This window comes from Schistocerca piceifrons, chromosome 1 (assembly GCF_021461385.2).
Source record: "Schistocerca piceifrons isolate TAMUIC-IGC-003096 chromosome 1, iqSchPice1.1, whole genome shotgun sequence".
NCBI classification, from domain to species: domain Eukaryota; kingdom Metazoa; phylum Arthropoda; class Insecta; order Orthoptera; family Acrididae; genus Schistocerca; species Schistocerca piceifrons.
In genome coordinates this window covers 167,918,173-167,937,532 of record NC_060138.1, presented here as the reverse complement: position 1 = coordinate 167,937,532, position 19,360 = coordinate 167,918,173, and positions in this window count along the sequence as shown.

The window sequence follows — 19,360 nt, the reverse complement described above, 5'->3', positions numbered from 1 at the left end:
TTTAATCCGCCAGGAAGTTTCATATCAGCGCACACTCCGCTGCAGAGTGAAAACCTCATTCTAGTAGAATTCAGGTTACCAGCTGACATTAATTTAGCAGAGTATGGCTAATGAGTACCCTGTGATTTCGTCCCTGAAGTGGTCGTGACATAGGCTGAGTTTACGCCTGATGAGGCTTTAGGGCATGTGAATCTTCCGTAATTACTTTCAGCATCCGACTTACTGTTAAATTTTTCTTGAGAAAAATTTGTACTTTCCTTCAACGTGTTGAAAATGTTCTTGACATTTAATATCACACGACTGGTCAAAATTTTTCAATCATTTATCACAATTATGGAAAGTAAAACAAGTACAAACATGTAAAGACTAAGCCCCTCTGCTGTGTATTTGACTGGTTGTTCACCCAGATGGGCGTTGATGAGTATGCACAACAACACTGACTGTCCTTACCTAAGACTGTTCCATTCATTCCTTCGGCTGTCGGTGCAACAATCGTTAATTCACGGCACGTGGTGTACTTCTAGCAGTGTGTTTGTATACTTGTTAAGGTTCATACGATATTGGCTCCTAATGAGACGGAAGCATGAGTCTGAAATTGAAAAACATGTTGTAGTTGTAGCTCTGCATCAGGAAGGCTATTCTAGTAGGACAATAGCAGCAAAAGTTGGCGTAACCTAATCTACAGTGCTGTATACATTGAAGCGGTTCAAGCAAGCTGGTGCCAATGCAAGTGTTTCGCCATCTGAACGTCCCCGGCTATCATCATATAGGGAAGTTCAATTGCGTACAGAGTAAACGCCGGAGGACTCGTACTGCTCCTGAAACTCGCTAGGAAGTAAATAGCAGGCGAGCAGCGCCTGCCTCTTTTCCAACGTGCAGCGCCGTCTTCGTGAACAACAAGATTTAAAGGGGTGCATCGCGGTCAAAAAACCATTATTACGCAAACAAAATAAGGTTTAACGAATGAAGTGAGCACGGGAACATAAAAGCTGGACCATATAGCAATGGTCCAAGGTGTTACTCACCAATGAATATAAGTATGAAGTATTAGGAAGCCATCGTCGAACGTTTATTCGTCAACATGTTGGGGGGGGGGGGGGGGTTCAGTCATGGTCTGGGGATGTTTTGTGGGTGATAAAGTAGGTGATCTAGTGAGAATCAATGAAACATTAAAGAAGGAAGGATCACAGGATACTGATGAACAATGCCGGTCCATCTGCCCACAGACTTATTAGTTGTGGGTTTGTTCTGTAGCAGGGTAATGATCCCAAATATGCTACTAAATTGTCTAGAGGGTATGTCACTAGAAAAGAGAAATGTTTGGAACTGAAAAATATGATTTCGTCAAGTCAGTCACGTGACCTGAGTCCCGCTTAATTCTTGTGGAATGAACTTGATAGGGAGGTCAAAAAACTAAGGTCATCTAATGTTGAAAATTTATGGACTAATTTACAAACGTCTTGGAATGTAGTATTTGCAGAAACGCTAGAAAATGTTAGCTCCAGAATGCCAAGAGTTTGTGCAGCTTTTCTGAGGGCAAAGCGCAGATACTTCGAAGAGGTTAAAACCTCAACCATATCGAATTGTACATAATGAAAGAGGGAGAAAATATTTATTTTGTTCGTCTATTTAATTTGCAGGATGTGTTTGTAGATTGGGTGCCGAAAGCTTTTGACCACTAGTATAGTTTTCTAAAGTAGCTGGATACGTTTAATGGCATATTTATTTTCTGCTTGATTCTTCTTATCAGATAATAACAAATATTTAGAAATTGTAGTTGAGACCAATGAGCCCTCGGTCACAATTTTAGTCTTATTAACCAGGTTTCAACACATCTAAGAGTGCCTTCATCAGAATTTAAATGTTAAAAGTGGCCTATAACATAATTCCAAATTCATGGGAAAAGAAAATTTTTTATATAAAAATGTAAGTATTGACTAACAATAAACGGCAGACACAGCATGTCACATATGAAATAAATAACTGGCCAGAAGGGCCTTAATCACAGAATTTATTTAAAAAGAATGCATGAAGGCGAGCCACTATGGGGTGCTCATATTTGTAAAGCCACATGTAGCAACGGACTGAGGCGCCCACGTTAACAAGTGCGGGCAGGTGAACATGACACCAAGAGTGCCATCTGGTAGCCGTAAATATACATAAGGCTACTTAACATTTAAAATATAGACAGCTGAATGTTAAAATGAATAGTATTTAGTACTTGAACTTACAGGCAAAGTTTTATATGACAAGAGCAGACATGGTAACATTTTGCTTATGTAAAAGCATAGAAATACAGTCTGAAAACTGATTAACAGTACAAGATAGAGACAGTACTTACACGTCATGTATAAAATAAATATAAAGCGAAACAGCTTTAGTCACAATTTAAAGTAAAATGTGAGGAAGGCGAGCCAGCCCGTAGTGGGCTGTCTTTACTACTAAGCTCTAAGCACCACACGCCGCCAAAGGAATACCTGAAGCAAATAGCACTACACATCAAATATTTGTACTAATATATATCACATGCAAAAGTGCGGATCTGCACGTCATTTGAAGCACTCCCTTTCACATAACGTTAATTAACTACTCGATTGCCGGCCGGTGTGGCCGAGCGGTTCTAGGCGCTACAGTCTGGAACCGCGCCACCGCTACGGTCGCAGGTTCGAATCCTGTCTCGGGCATGGATGTGTGTGATGTCCTTAGGTTAGTTAGGTTTAAGTAGTTCTAAGTTCTAAGGGACTGATGACTACAGATGTTAAGTCCCGTAGTGCTCAGAGCCATTTGAACCATTTTTGAACTACTCGATTACTCCTTAACATGCGAAGACGAGAGTACAGAAGACTTCGCACTTTTGAATCTTAAGCAAAAAAATCTCGAATTTAACTACGTAAAATTTCTGTTCCATCACAAAAAACAAAATGCGAGTGACGATTTGTCGTTCACGCAGTTCTGATCTGTGGGCTCAGCGGGCAGTAGGACTGAAACACGTATGTAACATAGCAGCGATGGCGAGGCATTGTAGCATCTGTGACCAGAGAGTATGCGCTTGACCGCGCGAGTGTTGCGAGCGGTTCTCAGTCTGTCAGTCAGTCGTTGCGAGTCTGTAGCTCGATTTAGTTACGAGCAGTCGGTCAGTAGTAGTCGTGCAGTGCAGTTCGCTATTAGTCGTCATGTAGTGCAGTACGCTAATAGTCGTCATGCAGAGCGGTCGGTCAGTAGTAGCAGCCCAGTGCGGTTGTGTGATGTAGGCGGTCGGCAACACTGGTCATGATGCTGAATGAGGTATACTGTTAATTAATATAATCATTAGATAATGAAAAAATTTATTTATTGTAATTATTCTCCAACAAGTGCCCCAATAATAATTTTTATTTCAAAAGCATTTTCTCAAAAAATTTAATTTTTTATTGAACTAAAGATTTCGTTGCACTTCCCATTTCATTCCACTTCTTTTGAAGAAAAATTTCACTAAAATCACAAAAAGAAAGAATATTATTATTTGCAATGCAGTTCCTCCAAGCGGTGCGCAACAACAAGAGCAGAAATTTGACTAGGTGTTGCAATGAGGTAAGAATTTAATTTTGATTTTTGCACAGGGCCAAAGACCGATATTTCGGTTTAATTGAATTTTCTTATCACTGAATGGACCTTAATTTTTGTGAAGAATTTATATTTGAGTCAGATTGCGAATTTCACATTTTTGTTGCCATTGTCAGTACATCTCATTGTGGGCGAGGTTACAATTAGAGCAATGTCCATTAGCATTTGTATATAATATTGTCTTATATAAAATCATTGTGGGGAGGTTACACTCGGCTCCCATTTGTATTAAGTATTGTCTTTTTTCCTTTTAAAAATTACGGTGGGGAGGTTACACTTGGCGACACCCAGTTCAGGATCGTATTTCGTTGAGAGTCTTTTGAACAACAGTCAGATATCTGCTCTTATTTGCTTAAATATAATTAGGATTTGGCGCAACGCTTTTATTAACTTGTGACTTTCTTTCTACAGGTCAACGGCAATTCTTTGCTCTGTTGTATTTGTGTGTTACTTTTGCATTGTGCTTATTTGTTTTGTGAATAATTGTGACTATTGCAAAAATGCCGCGAAAGACTGTGAATAGTATATCGCGAGGTATTATGAATGAAATTACCGACGCAAACAACTTTACCGATAGGACATGTGACACGCAGTGTAATGATGACAATCCTGCGTTCACTAACAATCAGTGCATTCCAACCACTAGTGATGACTTTTACCTTGATAATGAACAAACGAACTCAATTGTCTCGTCTGTTAATTTGACGACAATTGATGACGCAGAGCGCTCTATTGTAATGAGCGCTGCCGAGCTTAACACACCCGATTTAGAAAATCCAAGTAATGTACAGACAAATTTGTCTAATGTAAATGGACAGTGTTCTGGAAGTACGACGGATCCATTTAATTCCGAAATAATGACCGACAGTGTACATTCGACTGACAAATCTTTTTGTAAATCTAAAAATAACCAAATGGTTACAGAAAGCGAAACAATTCCAGATCCACTATTAAACAGCACTGAGAATAGAAATGCTGACTTTGAGTCGAATCCAATTATGGCATTGTTGCTACAAATGACTAAGTAGTTTAATGAAAGATTTGATAACAATTCCAAACAACAGAGTGAACAGGCCAAACACTTAAATAAAAAACTTGACAATAATGACGAAAATCTCAAACAACTTAGTGAACAGGTCAGACAACAGAATGAAAAATTAGACGACAATTCCAGACAGCTTAGTGAACAAATAAGAGGCGTTGCTGCGCAGTGCCATGACACTAAGGAACAGTTGCGCGTGGAAATTGAGGCTTGTTCACGAAAAAATAGCGAAGAAATAAAGTCTGTTGCGCAAGAATTAAGGGAAATGCAGACAGCCGCAACAGAAACACTCAGAGACGAAATTAGCGAAGTCGCTAAACAATGCTCTGAAAAAGCTACACAATTACGGGACGAGTTTAAAGCAATAACGGTAGAACTTACGCGCACAATGGACGCAAAGATAGACGCGAAATTCGAACAGCAGAACACTCAGATTAACGAGCGCTTTAATCAGCACATACAGAACAGTGATACACGTTTCCGCAAATTTATTCAAGATCAAAATAAAGTCAAACGTCAGGTTATGGAAACAATCACTGCACAAAGACAAGAGGACAAACGTAAAATGTTCGCGAAAGCGAAGACGTATGTAGACAATAATATTACTACAGTGTCCGGCAAAATTAATACCATAGAACAGTTGAACGCGGAATTACGGGATGAGATTTCTGATCTTAAATCAAAAACAGATACACACACAGTAAATATTCAAACAGTGACAGACAGATTCGAACAATTAGAATTAACACAGGATTGCGATGTGATCAAAGCTGATGTTAAAAAACTGAGCGAAACTACGCGTAAGTTGCAAAAACAGATTAATGCGTCCGATTCTAAAACCGATGAACAGACAAAAATACTGACTGAAAAATATGATGAATTAGCCAGTCGTATTGATGCTATTGAAAATACTAATGACAATAAATCAGACGATACTGCACCGGTTTCATTTAACCAAACACCTGAATTTCAAAATTTACAGCAGACAATTAATGAGATCGATTCATCTAACAACACGTTACGTAGGAAGTTATCAAATTTACAACAAGAAGTAACACAGATGAAAAACATTTCAGTTAATAACATGCCACAACAGACGCCACTTTATGAACATGTGTCAGACTCACGCAGCGCGTATAATTTGGGTAATCTACAGAGAGTACGGGACTTAGATTCCGATCAACCACAGTTCAATAGATTCTCTTACGATCCTGAACCCGTTCCATCACACAGAGATGATAATTTCGACTACAAACATTTTCTGTCAGTGAGAAAGTTTAAGGTTTTCAAAAACGATAGAACGCAGATTCACCCACTGGATTGGATTCAACAATTTAGCTTTGCTCTTCCACCGACTTGGCCTGTAACACATAAACTTGAATTTATTTGCAGTTTTTTGGAAGGCGAACCGGCAACTCGTATGAGACCGATCGCGAGGAAATGCTATTCAGTAGAGGAATTTCAGAATGCTTTTCTGTCAGCGTACTGGTCGAAGACGACACAGCGCGGAATTAAAGATCAGTTGATTAGTTTGCCGAATTACGAGAACTCCAATTTTCCCAGTGTGACGCAATTTTTTGAGCACATGGTACAACAAAACCAGTACCTAAGTGAACCGTACAGTGACTCCGCACTTATACAACTATGCATCTCTAAATTACCACGGTCATTACGAGTGTCACTTCTAACGGGCCAGCAAAAAGAAAACATTTCAGCATTCAGAGATCTTTTACAGCTCTTGGAAGTACAGCAATCCGATTATTCTTTTGTAAACAAAAACTTTTCGAGTAACAACCAAGGTCAACAACAGTACTGCAATTATGATCAGGGACGTAATTTCAATCGGAAAGATAACAGACGCTTTAGGAACGACAACTACCAAAACTTTAATAACAGGCAAAATTCTAATTATCAATACCGTCAAAATTTTCAGGAACAGGAACAACACTTTAGTAACAATAGAGGTGTTTCACAACAACAACATCAAAACCAGCCGGTTAGCATACCTAACCAACAATGGAATACACAAGGTCAACCAGGCTTTAATGTTTCGCCGCGTGCACGTATAGTCCCTGGTGCAACAAATAGTAACGCACGGCAGCAAGGAAACAACTACGTACAAAGAAGGCAGTATTTCAATTCCTATCGCAATACACCGTATAGGAATGACTATTACGACAGACGTAAAAACGATGAGCACAATTACCAGCGTACATATAATAACAGTCGGTCTCACCAACAGCAAAATCATACGCAAGAACATATTCTCATGAATGAACCCGACAGTAGGTACCATCCAGGGCGTAACACGTCTGGAAGAAGTAATAGGACAGTTCAAATAGTCGAAATGCCACAGAATCCGCCTAATAATAATAACACGTCAGATAGAATCTGACTAGATAATGTACAGGACGCATCTTCCAATAATACAAGCACTACCTTAGACACGCAAAATGTTGTTCACGAAAATGTAATTACTTTTGACGACATCAGAGACACTCTTTTACAGGAAAGACCAGTTATTCAGAAAACCATTTCACATCCTATTATCGAAATTAAAATTGGTTCATCGAAATTCTCAGCAGTAATTGATTCCGGATCACCAATATCAGTAATAAATGAGGAGACTTTCAACGAGTGCAACAAAGAGAATACGTATCCGACATTACCATTAGGCAAAACAAAAGTGAAAGGAGCAGTACCGAGTAAAGGAGTAGACGTTAAATTACAGACGCATTTATCATTTTGTATTGGAGGTCATACTTTTCACTCTAATTTTTGGATTGTTCCTTTATTGACAACAGACGTTATTTTAGGTACGAATTTTCTGGTACAACACGACGCAGTCATTGATTTTCAGAATTCTTATTTAATGTTAAAGGATGAAAATGTACAACTTGCTTTAGAATTTCAGCACTCATTATCTGCGGAAGAACAAACAATTAACCGCACAGAGGTCATTTCCGCAACACGTAACATAGACTGTAATCCCACATTGTTCACGGATACGTACGTACACAACTATAATACTCCAGACGAAGCTGACTACGACGTAATGCAATTGATTTCTGATAAGGTTAAAGAGAGCAGTGCAACTACAGACGACGAACGAACACAATTACACAAAATTCTTTTACAGGAAGCTCCAGTTTTTGACAACATTCCTGGTACTATGTCCGGTTTTATGTATGAATTTCAAGTCAAACAGCACGATACATTTAAAGCAAAGCATTATCCCATTCCATATATTCACAGAGAACAAGTTAAAAAAGAATTGCAGGATATGCTCGACCAAGGAATTATAGAACCAGCAGTTAGTCCGTACATAAACCCGCTACATATTGTTAAGAAGAAAGATGGCTCACTTCGCCTTGTACTTGATTCACGTCACATTAATGACATTATTATTAATGAAACAGATCGACCACAGACATTAGAGGAACTTCTACAGAAATTTCACGGTACAGCTATTTATTCTACACTAGATTTGAAATCGGGATTTTGGCAAATTCAGCTTCATCCGAATTGTAGAAAATATACAACTTTTCTCTGTTTTGGCGACTGTTATCAATTTCGCAAATTACCGTTCGGCTTAACTATTTCTTCTGCAGCTTTTATTCACGGTTTGAACACTATACTTCCGACAGAACTTAAAGACAGAATTACGACGTATGTAGACGACATTCTTATCGCAGAAGCTAACTGGTCTGAACACAATCTGATTCTTGAACAACTGTTACAAACTTTTCATGCACAAGGACTTACAGTTAATCTTAGTAAATCGCACTTTGGCAAAACTTCTATAAAATTTCTTGGACACGTAATTTCAGCAGAAGGCATTGCACCTGATCCAGAAAAACTTCAAGCTCTACGTGATATTACTGTTCCGACGGCAAAGAAGCAATTACGCAGTTTTTTGGGCTTAATTAACTTTTTTCGTAAATTTATTCATCACTCTGCTTTAGACACACCCAGATTATGCCAATTAACAGGTAAAAACACAATTTGGTCTTGGGATAAGCAAGCACACTCTGAATTCATGAACCTGAAACATGCTCTGTTGAATGCACCACTATTATCGCACCCAGATCTTACTAGAAATTTTTCCATTGCTACCGACAGTTCCAACACCGCTTTAGGCGTACACATTTTCCAGGAAATCGAAGAAGATGGTTCTACAGTAATTAAAAACATTGCATTTGCAAGCCGCATTTTGTCACCCGCTGAACGAAATTATTCCGTTACAGAACTTGAAACATTATGTGTTGTATGGGCTTTTACGAGATTTCGGCATTTTCTTTATGGCAGACATACCACTGTTTACACAGATCACAGAGCGATACAATTTTTACTTTCAGCTAAATTTACTCATGATAGATTAAGTAGATGGAAACTATATTTACAAGAATTTAATTTTACGATTGTCCACATTCCCGGCACGCAAAATGTTATAGCAGACGCACTATCGCGTTCTCTCGGCAACAATCAGCAAGACGTAGCAACCAACTTCTGCAAAACAAATTTCAGTGTCATGTACATTCAGCAAGTTGCATTTGAAAACTTTATTTCATCGTCATTACAGGACATAGCACAAGAACAAAATAAAGACAATGTGTGGAAAGAAATTAAACACCTTTGGCAAGATAGGAATAATGTTACGATTAGAAACCACTACACTGTACGCAATGACATTCTGTTTCGCCGCTCTCATCCTGACAGCAACAATTGGTTATTATGCATTCCTGACGAACTGGTTAACAAACTAATTTGGTACACTCATTTAAGTTACGCACATTACGGAGCACGAAAATGTTTTCTTATACTGAGACAGAACTGTTATTTTGCCAACATGGAGAAACGTATACGACGAGTTTTAGCGTCTTGTAAAATTTGCCAGAAAGCTAAATCAGACACCACTTCACATATTCCTCCTTTATATCCCATTATACCTGTTAAATTAAGACACATGGCCGCAGTAGATATTTTTGGTCCGATTCCGAGAACTAACAGAGGTTTTTGCTACATCTTTGTCGCTGTTGAGCTCACTTCAAAATTTGTTACTTTCACTCCATTACGCAAAGCTACTGCTAAAACTGTTTCGAAAGCATTTGTAAAACATTTTCTATCTCATGTAGGGCATGTGATGAAAGTAATTTCTGACAATGGATCTCAATTTCGTAGTACCATATGGACACGCATGTTACGAGCCAGAAACATTTCTCCGATCTATATATCCAAGTACCACGCTTCTTCGAACCCCTGTGAACGATTAATGAAAGAAATTGGTAAACTGTGCCGAATATACTGCCACAAAAGACATATTGATTGGGATACATACATACTCTCATTCCAAGATGTAATTAATTCCATACCAAATGAATCCACTATGCTATCTCCGTCTGTTATACTGAAAAATGCTGAACCACCTAACAAAATTAAAGAATTAATAACATTTCCTACATCTCGTCGATTACGACACCACGAAATAATTGACATTGCGCTGAACAACATCAAACGTGCCGCAGAGCGCCGGAGAAGACAGCAAAAACAGGTTTGTACACGCCGCGACTTTCACGTTGGACAGAAGATATTGGTACGTACACACTATTTATCCAGCAAATTAAAAGGTAAGTGCAGTAAATTTGAACTTCTATACGCAGGTCCATATCGGATTCGCAGCATCCCTCACCCCAATGTTGTACACGTCGAAACTTTGAGAACCAGAAAATCGAAAGGCAATCACCATATCTCAAACATTAAACCGTTTATTGAATGAAGACACTTTATGATTCAACACACTATGATGCCATTTACCAATGCAATTATATTCACCTGACTAATTACTGATGATTATCGTATTTTTTTCTTGGCAAGTGCCCGGCAAGGTAAAGTTAGCAGGTCGCTCTTCTTGTCGTTACACATCAGACCGTGCATATTTTTTCAGACACACTTACGTATTTTATGACTAATTATGCAATGTTAGCTAATGACATGTTAATTTCATTACATTTTTTTTTCATTAAAGGCTTTAATTCTCGCCTCTATTAACTACACTACATACAAGCTGAACACAACGAACGTCACATTTGTCTTTTTATGTACGATTGTATTCCAGTTTTGTTAGTATGCACTGTGAAATAGTTAGGATATAACACACACCAGTTGACTTTGACATTTTTTGCCTTATGACATCTCAACATCGTGACTGTTTTACATTTTTGCTGCTGCATTGTATTATTCTGTGTACATTTTTTCGCATCCGAACACTGTCAATGTCTTGGACATATTACGTTTTCTGTCATGTTATGCTGTATGCTTAATTGTGTCACCATAAACCAGTCATTATTTAGTGGGTATATGATTTAAATGCAGGACATTAATCTTTGTTCATCAATTTCAGAAAGGAATGATGATTCTAAGAAATAAATTTAACATAAATGGGAATTTCACCTACGGAATAAACGAAAGGAGATGCAATAACTTTATGAGGAAAAGTAAATGGATCAGGATTAACAAACATTAACAAGAATATACTATACTCATCACAGAATAGCAGTCTTAACTAATTTTTTCTTTCAGAATACAAGGTGATTGATGCAGGCTGTCAGAGAGAACTACACATCTTAGTTTTAGTGATGAAATATGCTAGAGATAAGGAATAGTTACGTAATGAGTAATGAAGTGATTTTTTGCAGATGATAATGAATACTGATGAATAAGGATGAAGGATATGGTATTATGGATAATGAAGTTTTTCTTTACAGGTGATGATAATAATGAAGTTATGGTAATGTGGATAATGAAGTTTTTTCTTTACAGATGAGGATAATGTTGAAGTTATGTATTTATGCTACGTAGTTATTTAAGTATTTGTTGCAGTTTGCTTTGACAGCAGGTGTTACATTGCATAGTAGGATGACAGAAAGTTTTGGAAAGGACAGCTATGGAACACATTTTTATACACATTTCACTGCCTGTTAATTCGAAGTTCACTACTTTTCAGCATAGTGTGCGTTTCTTCTTTCAGGTCAATAATCCATTTTGTATTTTTTTTTCCAGGAGAAGCTTTTCATGATACTTACTAAACCTGTTACTTATTATACCTGTTCTAGTACTTGCATTTTTTATTTTTTACCCATTTGTGTCTATCATTTATAAATGTGATCACATATACTGCCTTGTTACATAACCTTGGTACAGCTGACTCATGACGAATGACGTTACCTATCCTCATTTGCAGCAATAGGTCAAAAACAAATAGTGTTATGCCTCAGCAATCAATTATCGATCCCAACGCAATGCATTGCTAACAAAAAAAAAATGTATTACCAGTCCCACATAATGTCACTAGTTTATGATAATTCTGAATAATACTGATTAGCTCTGAATAGTATGTCGCTTGAGTAATGACTTCTTAATGATACAAAAAAAAAGTATATATTTAAAATAATGCTTTGTCACTAGTTAATAACTGCCACTGTTTATTGTAATGAGACTACTTATAATGCCTACGATTACTAATGCTATGACTAATTAACTGATTTTAATAATGACTTTGTAATGATCTGAATACTACTGAAGGAGAAACACTGTTTATTGTAATGAGACTACTTATAATGCCTGTGATTATTAATGCTATGACTGTAATTAACTGATTTTTAATAATGACTTCGTAATAATCTGAATAATACTGAATGATGATTCTATTCAATACTTGCTGGCCACTGAGTGCCAATAATTAATGTCACTTGAAGAATTGTTATTAATTATGCCATTAATTAGCCCTTTTTTTCCCATGTTGAGTTTTCATGTTTTGGTTAATGGCCAATGAGTGCCAATAATTTGCATCACTCAATGTATTATGTTAATGCTAGGCCAATAATTGACTCTCCTTTTCAACTAAGACTTCTGATGAACATTATTCTGTCATACTAAATATACTTTGTAACTGGCCAAGGACCGCCACTGTTTATTGTAATACGATTACCCATGATGCCAGCTAGTGATTCTTAATAGATTGGAATGACACATAATTAATTAACTATGGTACTGTTTAATAATGCTTTGTAATTAGGAGAAGACTAATGATTCTTACTATTGGAATGACAAATGATTAATTAACGACAAATGATTAATTAACTGTAATTAGACAAAAGATTAATTAACGACAAATGATTAATTAACTGTAATTAGGAAAAGGCTAATGATTATTATTGGAATGACAAATGATTAATTAACTGTAATTAGGAGAAGGTTAATGATTCTTAATTATACTCTGTAACTGAAAAGAATGCGATTATTTCATAATGCTTTGTAACCAGGAAAAGAAGGCTACTGATTCTATGTAAAACAATTAATGAACATTTTTCTGTAATACTACATACTTGGTACAGAAATGTTCAATAACTGGGCTATGAATGCCACAAACTGCTAATTAAGTCTGTAATTGTCAATATTATGTGACTTGATGTCCTTCACCTCATAAGCTGACTACCCTGAATTACTGCAATGTCCATTTGTCCTGTTTATCCTAGTGATCATTTAGCACTATATTTGGTTTTTGCACTAATTCTACGTTGGTGCGCCTTGTAAGAGCGTGGTGTTGACACGACATGCTGTCCACCACCGTGAGCGATGAAGACGTTATTATGGTCGCACTGTTTGGTGTACCTAATGTACTGCCAAAATGAAAACATGGAACATTACTACGACAATTCAGTGTCTTGGCTACGCTGATAAATTCTGATGGGAAAAGAACTTCAAGTTGTGTCACTTGGTGTTGTACTTCTGTGGAAAGATGTGGACTTTCAGAGCAGCTGTGTGCAATCTAAAGTGCTACAACCATGATGCAATCCTTCCCTTTCCTATCCTGATTCTTGTCACATAAAAAAAAAACATCATTTATGTTCATAGGTTATACATTTTTCGATTTCTTGAACTCCAGTGCGAGTACACTTATGGCACTGGTCGACATGATGTTTTGCCATTATGTTTATTTGTTGCGAAAATGCTAAAGACATTTTTCGATTTGTTCTGAAGTACAGTATACAGTATACGTATGTACACTCTTGTCTTTTATATTGTATATACATTTTTATTTTTATGATATGTTCTGAACTACAGTGCATGTGCACTTCTGTTAGGTGTTAATATGTTTTCTACTGAACTTCAGTGCCTGTACACTTATCTCATTTTTCAATATGTTTTCTACTATTCTGTATATTCAATACTTATGCCATTTGTTACTAATTGTACATACATTTCATCAATTACTGATATGTTCTCAACTGCAGTGCATGTGCACTCATGTCACTTGTCAACATAATATTTTTTGCCAGTCTGTTTATTTGTTCTGAATATGCTAAAGAATTTTTTCAGTGCTTGTGCACTTTGTTATCTGTCAAATAATTTGTATATACATTTTTCTGATTTGCTACTATGTTTTGTACTCACATTTTGTCTTTGTCTGATATATTTTGTACTTAGTGCGTGTGCACAACATTTAAATATTCTGTAAGTTGTAGAATTTTGTTAATTAAAGAAAAATTTTGCCGCGCTTGGCAAGTCCAAATGACTCACCATCGCTGCCAAATTTTTGCCCCCCCCAGTGGAGGAAGTGTAACCTCCCCACCGTAATTTTTAAAAGGAAAAAAGACAATACTTAATACAAATGGGAGCCGAGTGTAACCTCCCCACAATGATTTTATATAAGACAATATTATATACAAATGCTAATGGACATTGCTCTAATTGTAACCTCGCCCACAATGAGATGTACTGACAATGGCAACAAAAATGTGAAATTCGCAATCTGACTCAAATATAAATTCTTCACAAAAATTAAGGTCCATTCAGTGATAAGAAAATTCAATTAAACCGAAATATCGGTCTTTGGCCCTGTGCAAAAATCAAAATTAAATTCTTACCTCATTGCAACACCTAGTCAAATTTCTGCTCTTGTTGTTGCGCACCGCTTGGAGGAACTGCATTGCAAATAATAATATTCTTTTTTTGTGATTTTAGTGAAATTTTTCTTCAAAAGAAGTGGAATGAAATGGGAAGTGCAACGAAATCTTTAGTTCAATAAAAAATTAAATTTTTTGAGAAAATGCTTTTGAAATAAAAATTATTATTGGGGCACTTGTTGGAGAATAATTACAATAAATAAATTTTTTCATTATCTAATGATTATATTAATTAACAGTATACCTCATTCAGCATCATGACCAGTGTTGCCGACCGCCTACATCACACAACCGCACTGGGCTGCTACTACTGACCGACCGCTCTACATGACGACTAATAGCGAACTGCACTGCACGACTACTACTGACCGACTGCTCGTAACTAAATCGAGCTACAGACTCGCAACGACTGACTGACAGACTGAGAACCACTCGCGCGGTCAAGCGCATACTCTCTGGTCACAGATGCTACAATGCCTCGCCATCGCTGCTATGTTACATACGTGTTTCAGTACATCTGTTATATCCGTATGACTCCGCTACCTCTCCGGCAGTGAATGCTTTCCCGACGAAGACTGTGGTGGTTATAGTCGAAACTTCGGATTTTTTTAGAGAATTAATGCTACAAAATATACAGAAAACAGTTTACAATGGCTGCCAACTGGTTAACAGCCGACAGCTTAACCTTATATTACACGAAAACGCATACACTATGTGATAAAAAGTATCCGGACACCTGGCTGAAAATGCCTAACTAGTTCGTGGCGTCCTCCATCGGTAGTTCTGGAATTCAATATGGTGTTGGTCTACCCGTAGCCTTGATGACAGCTTCCTCTCTCGCAGGTATATGTTCAATCAGGTGCTCGAAGGTTTCTTGGGGAATGGCAGCCCATTCGTCACCGAGTGCTGCACTGAGAAGAGGTATCGATGTTGGTCGGCGAGGCCTGGCACTAAATCGGCGTTCGAAAACATCCCATAAGAATTCAGATCAGGACTCTGTGTAGGCCAGTCCATTACGGGGATGTTATTGTCGTGTAACCACTCCGCCACAGGCCCTGCATTATGAACAGGTGCTCGATAGTGTTGAAAAATGCAGTCGACATCCCCGACTTGCTCTTCAACAGTGGGAAGCAAGAAGGTGCTTAAAACATCAGTGTAGGCCTGTGCTGTGAAAGTGCCACCAAAAAGAACAAGGAGTGCAAGCCTCCTCCATGAAAAACACAACCACACCATAACCCCAGCGCCCCCGAATTTTACTGTTGGCACTACACACGCTGGCAGATGACGTATTCGCCATACCTACACCCTGCCATCGGGTTGCCACATTGTGTACCGTGATTCGTCACTCCACACAACGTCTTCCCACTGTTCAATCGTCCAATGTTTAAGCTTCTTACACCAAGCGAGGCGTCGTTTGGTATTTACCGGCGTGATGTGTGGCTTATGAGAAGCCGCTCGACCATGAAATCGAAGTTTTCTCACCTCCCGCCTAACTGTGATAGTACTTGCAGTGGAATCTGATGCAGTTTGGAATTCCTGTGGGATGGTCTGGATAAATTCCTGCCTGTTACACATTACGACCCTCTTCAACTGTCGGTAGTGTCTGTCAGTCAACAGACGAGGTCGGCCTGTAGGCTTTTGTGCTGTACGTGTCCCTTCACGTATCCACTTCACTATCACATCCGAAACAGTTGACCTAGGGATGTTTAGGAGTGTGGAAATCTCATGTACAGACGTATGAAACAAGTAACACCCAATCACCTGAAGTCCGTGAGTTCCGTGGAGGGCTCTATGGCAGTAGATGGCAGCACAATACACCTAATATGAAAAACGTATGTTTTTTTGAGGGGGTGGGGGGGAGGGGTGGGGAAGGGTCCGGATACTTACGATCACATAGTGTATTATGCAGTTCTGAACTAAGCTAAGTAAGTACCATACACTCGGTGACACTCCCGACCCGTGGCTGGCTCATGGTATGCGATGGATTACACCTTGGTTGCTATTCTGTGTTTAGTCTCCCGCAGCTATCGCGATTATGCTGTTATCCTCTCTCTCCGCGAGTGGCAGCAGCGCTGTGTATCGATATTCGCACCTTGTACTATCTTTGGCCTGACGCTTATAGTTCCGGCTGCGCGATGTGAGATCAGTTGGTGGGTTGGTGTGGGGCGGCGAGGAAATCTCCGCGGCGCGTAATTTGGCCGAGGCCGCTAGCGGCGTCCACGCGCGGTCGGTGTGTGTGGTGCTGTTCCCACTGCTACGAGGTCCGTGGCTCACCGATCCTGGACACTAAAGTTGAGTTTTGACTTAATCTACCAGCAAGTCACGACTGTTCACATTGTGTCGTTTGGATTTCGTTGTCGGCTGTTGGGACATTCCCGCGAGCAATAACATGTGTTTTCAAGTTGGCAAATTTTAGCCACCCTCCAGTGGAGTTTAACTGTACTTGGTTATTTTGAATTGAAGTGCACAAGCGAAATCTTCTGCCTTGTGGCCGCTAACGTTCCGGTTACCTGCACTGGCCGTTGACGTAAATTCAGGCAGTGTATTTTCCTCATCAAGTTGTCGCTGTCCGGCATGGTATGTAGTTTGACAGCTCAGTGTATAATTGTTTGTGGGCGCCAATACCTTCTACGTTGTTCCGTTGAAGTCCCTGTTGTGTGCTGGTCGGGTGGAGCGAAAGTTACCTTGTCGGTGGGTCCGTTGACTGTCTGTCGGTTGGGTTGTCGTCGGATCGAGAATGGTTAGGCCGACTGCCTGTCTCACCTAAGCGAGAGGTAGTGTTTGAATTCCAGACCAACTCTCGGAAACTTCTGAGCGCCGTTGGGTGTACTGCCTTTTCTTATTTGTTCTTTGTATTTGTATGGCCCCTAGCCGATTTTTAAATTAATGTTGTTTTGCCCTTAAGGCATAAGATTGTCTGATCCTTCAGTCTAATTTAAAGAGCTGTTTTAAGGTAAGGCCCTTGGCCTTTTTAAAAAATTTAATTTTGTTTGACTCTTAAGTGATGAGCCTTCAGCTGATGTTAGATTTAAGTTGTTCTGCTCTTAAGGTCAGATTGTTTGGGCCTTCAGCCTAATTAAAGAACTCTTTTAAGACAAGGCCTTCTGCCTTTTGAATTTCTGATTTTGGTTTGAGTCTTAAGTTATTGGTCTTCAGCTGATTTTAAATTAAATTAATGCTGTGTTTTTTTTATTTTCTTTTCTCTTGTAATGTTTGGTCAAATAAATAAAGTTGTATGTTCATGTGCAACTGACAGCCGCTTATTTTGGCCCCTTTCCACAATTTAAACTACCTGTCCTGTCCTGTCCCGTGGGTTTAGCAGGGCGTCCGAGCTCCATGTGTGAAGTTCCTGGGCATCGAGATGTATAATAAACGGTGATGGCACCAGCATGTGTACAAGTTTACCAAAAAGCTCAGGTCTGCCCGTTTTGCGCATAGAAATCTCTCTCATTCGACAGGAATGCTAGTAGCATTCTGTAATGGTGATGGCAGTGCGGACACTAATATTAGCCGGGAAGGTCGCTTCTGACACAGAATGGTTTGTGCAGGAACCAGTAGCATGGGAGAGTAGGGCCAGGAGAGCTCATTCAGTACAAAAAATCTTTAGTCAGCACGTTTTCTGTACGTGAGATCTATGTCGGCATCTGGCAATATTTGTGGTCACCAATGCAGCGGCGTGCTACCTCATCATAACTTGTGTGAGGCATATGTGGCCCTGCAGCAGCCACTGCACGTAGTGTGTTGCTGACACAGTAGTGTCTGGCGCGCAGCCTTCCTGATGCGAGGATGTCGTCAGGCTTCCAGCGATGAGTGTATGCTGGACTGCTGCTGACAAATCCCAAAAGCTGGCGAGATTTGCAGGCGCCCCGTGGTGAACCCAGAACTCGCAGAGTCGTATGGAATGTCAGACTACGACACCCTGGACGTAGCCTCCACTCGGCGGCACCGACTTGACACCTGGACCCCTCAGGTGTAGCTGGCAGCTCGTATACCAGCAGTGACTTTGCGAGTTGCAAGCTCCTCGGACCATCGTCTAGTGTGGAGATTGTCATGCCTTCGGCTGGAGTCAGAAGCCCAGGACCCAGTCGAACCACAAGTGTTGCTACTGGCTGAGCGGTGGGTCAACTATGTTGTCACAGAAGCCTGCCTCCTGTCACGCAGGTAGCTGCAGAAGTGCACCATCGTGCCGTAGCTCATGGTAACACAGTCCACGGTTATAGCATCACACGGCTGTACTAAAAAGAGCTGCTCAGCAGTATTCTGGCACTTGGTGGCAGGATACAATAGGCAGCTCATCTGCAAGACCCTCAACGGGCTGTGAAGTCTGGATGCCACAACAATGTATTGCACACTTTCTTTCAGTACTGTCCAAAGACATAATCTTCTGCAGCAAAACACCTAAGATGAAAAAATATCTATTTCACACAGCCATAAAATGAGAATATTGTGTAAAGTTTACAACTGAACATGATGCAAAGGACTTTTCAGGAGACGGGATTTATACACTTATGACAGTACTAAACTGTTTCACTGCGGAAAATCGTAACACGGTCCCTGACTTCAGCCGTCGCACGGACGCCAAAATGGAAAATATTGAAATAAACGATATCGGAATTGAAAAACAACTGCTATCACTTAGTAGCGGAAAAGCATCCGGACCAGACGAGATACCCTTAAGATTCTACAGTGATTATGCTAAAGAACTTGCCCCCTTTCTATCAGCAATTTATCGTAGATCGCTGGAAGAACG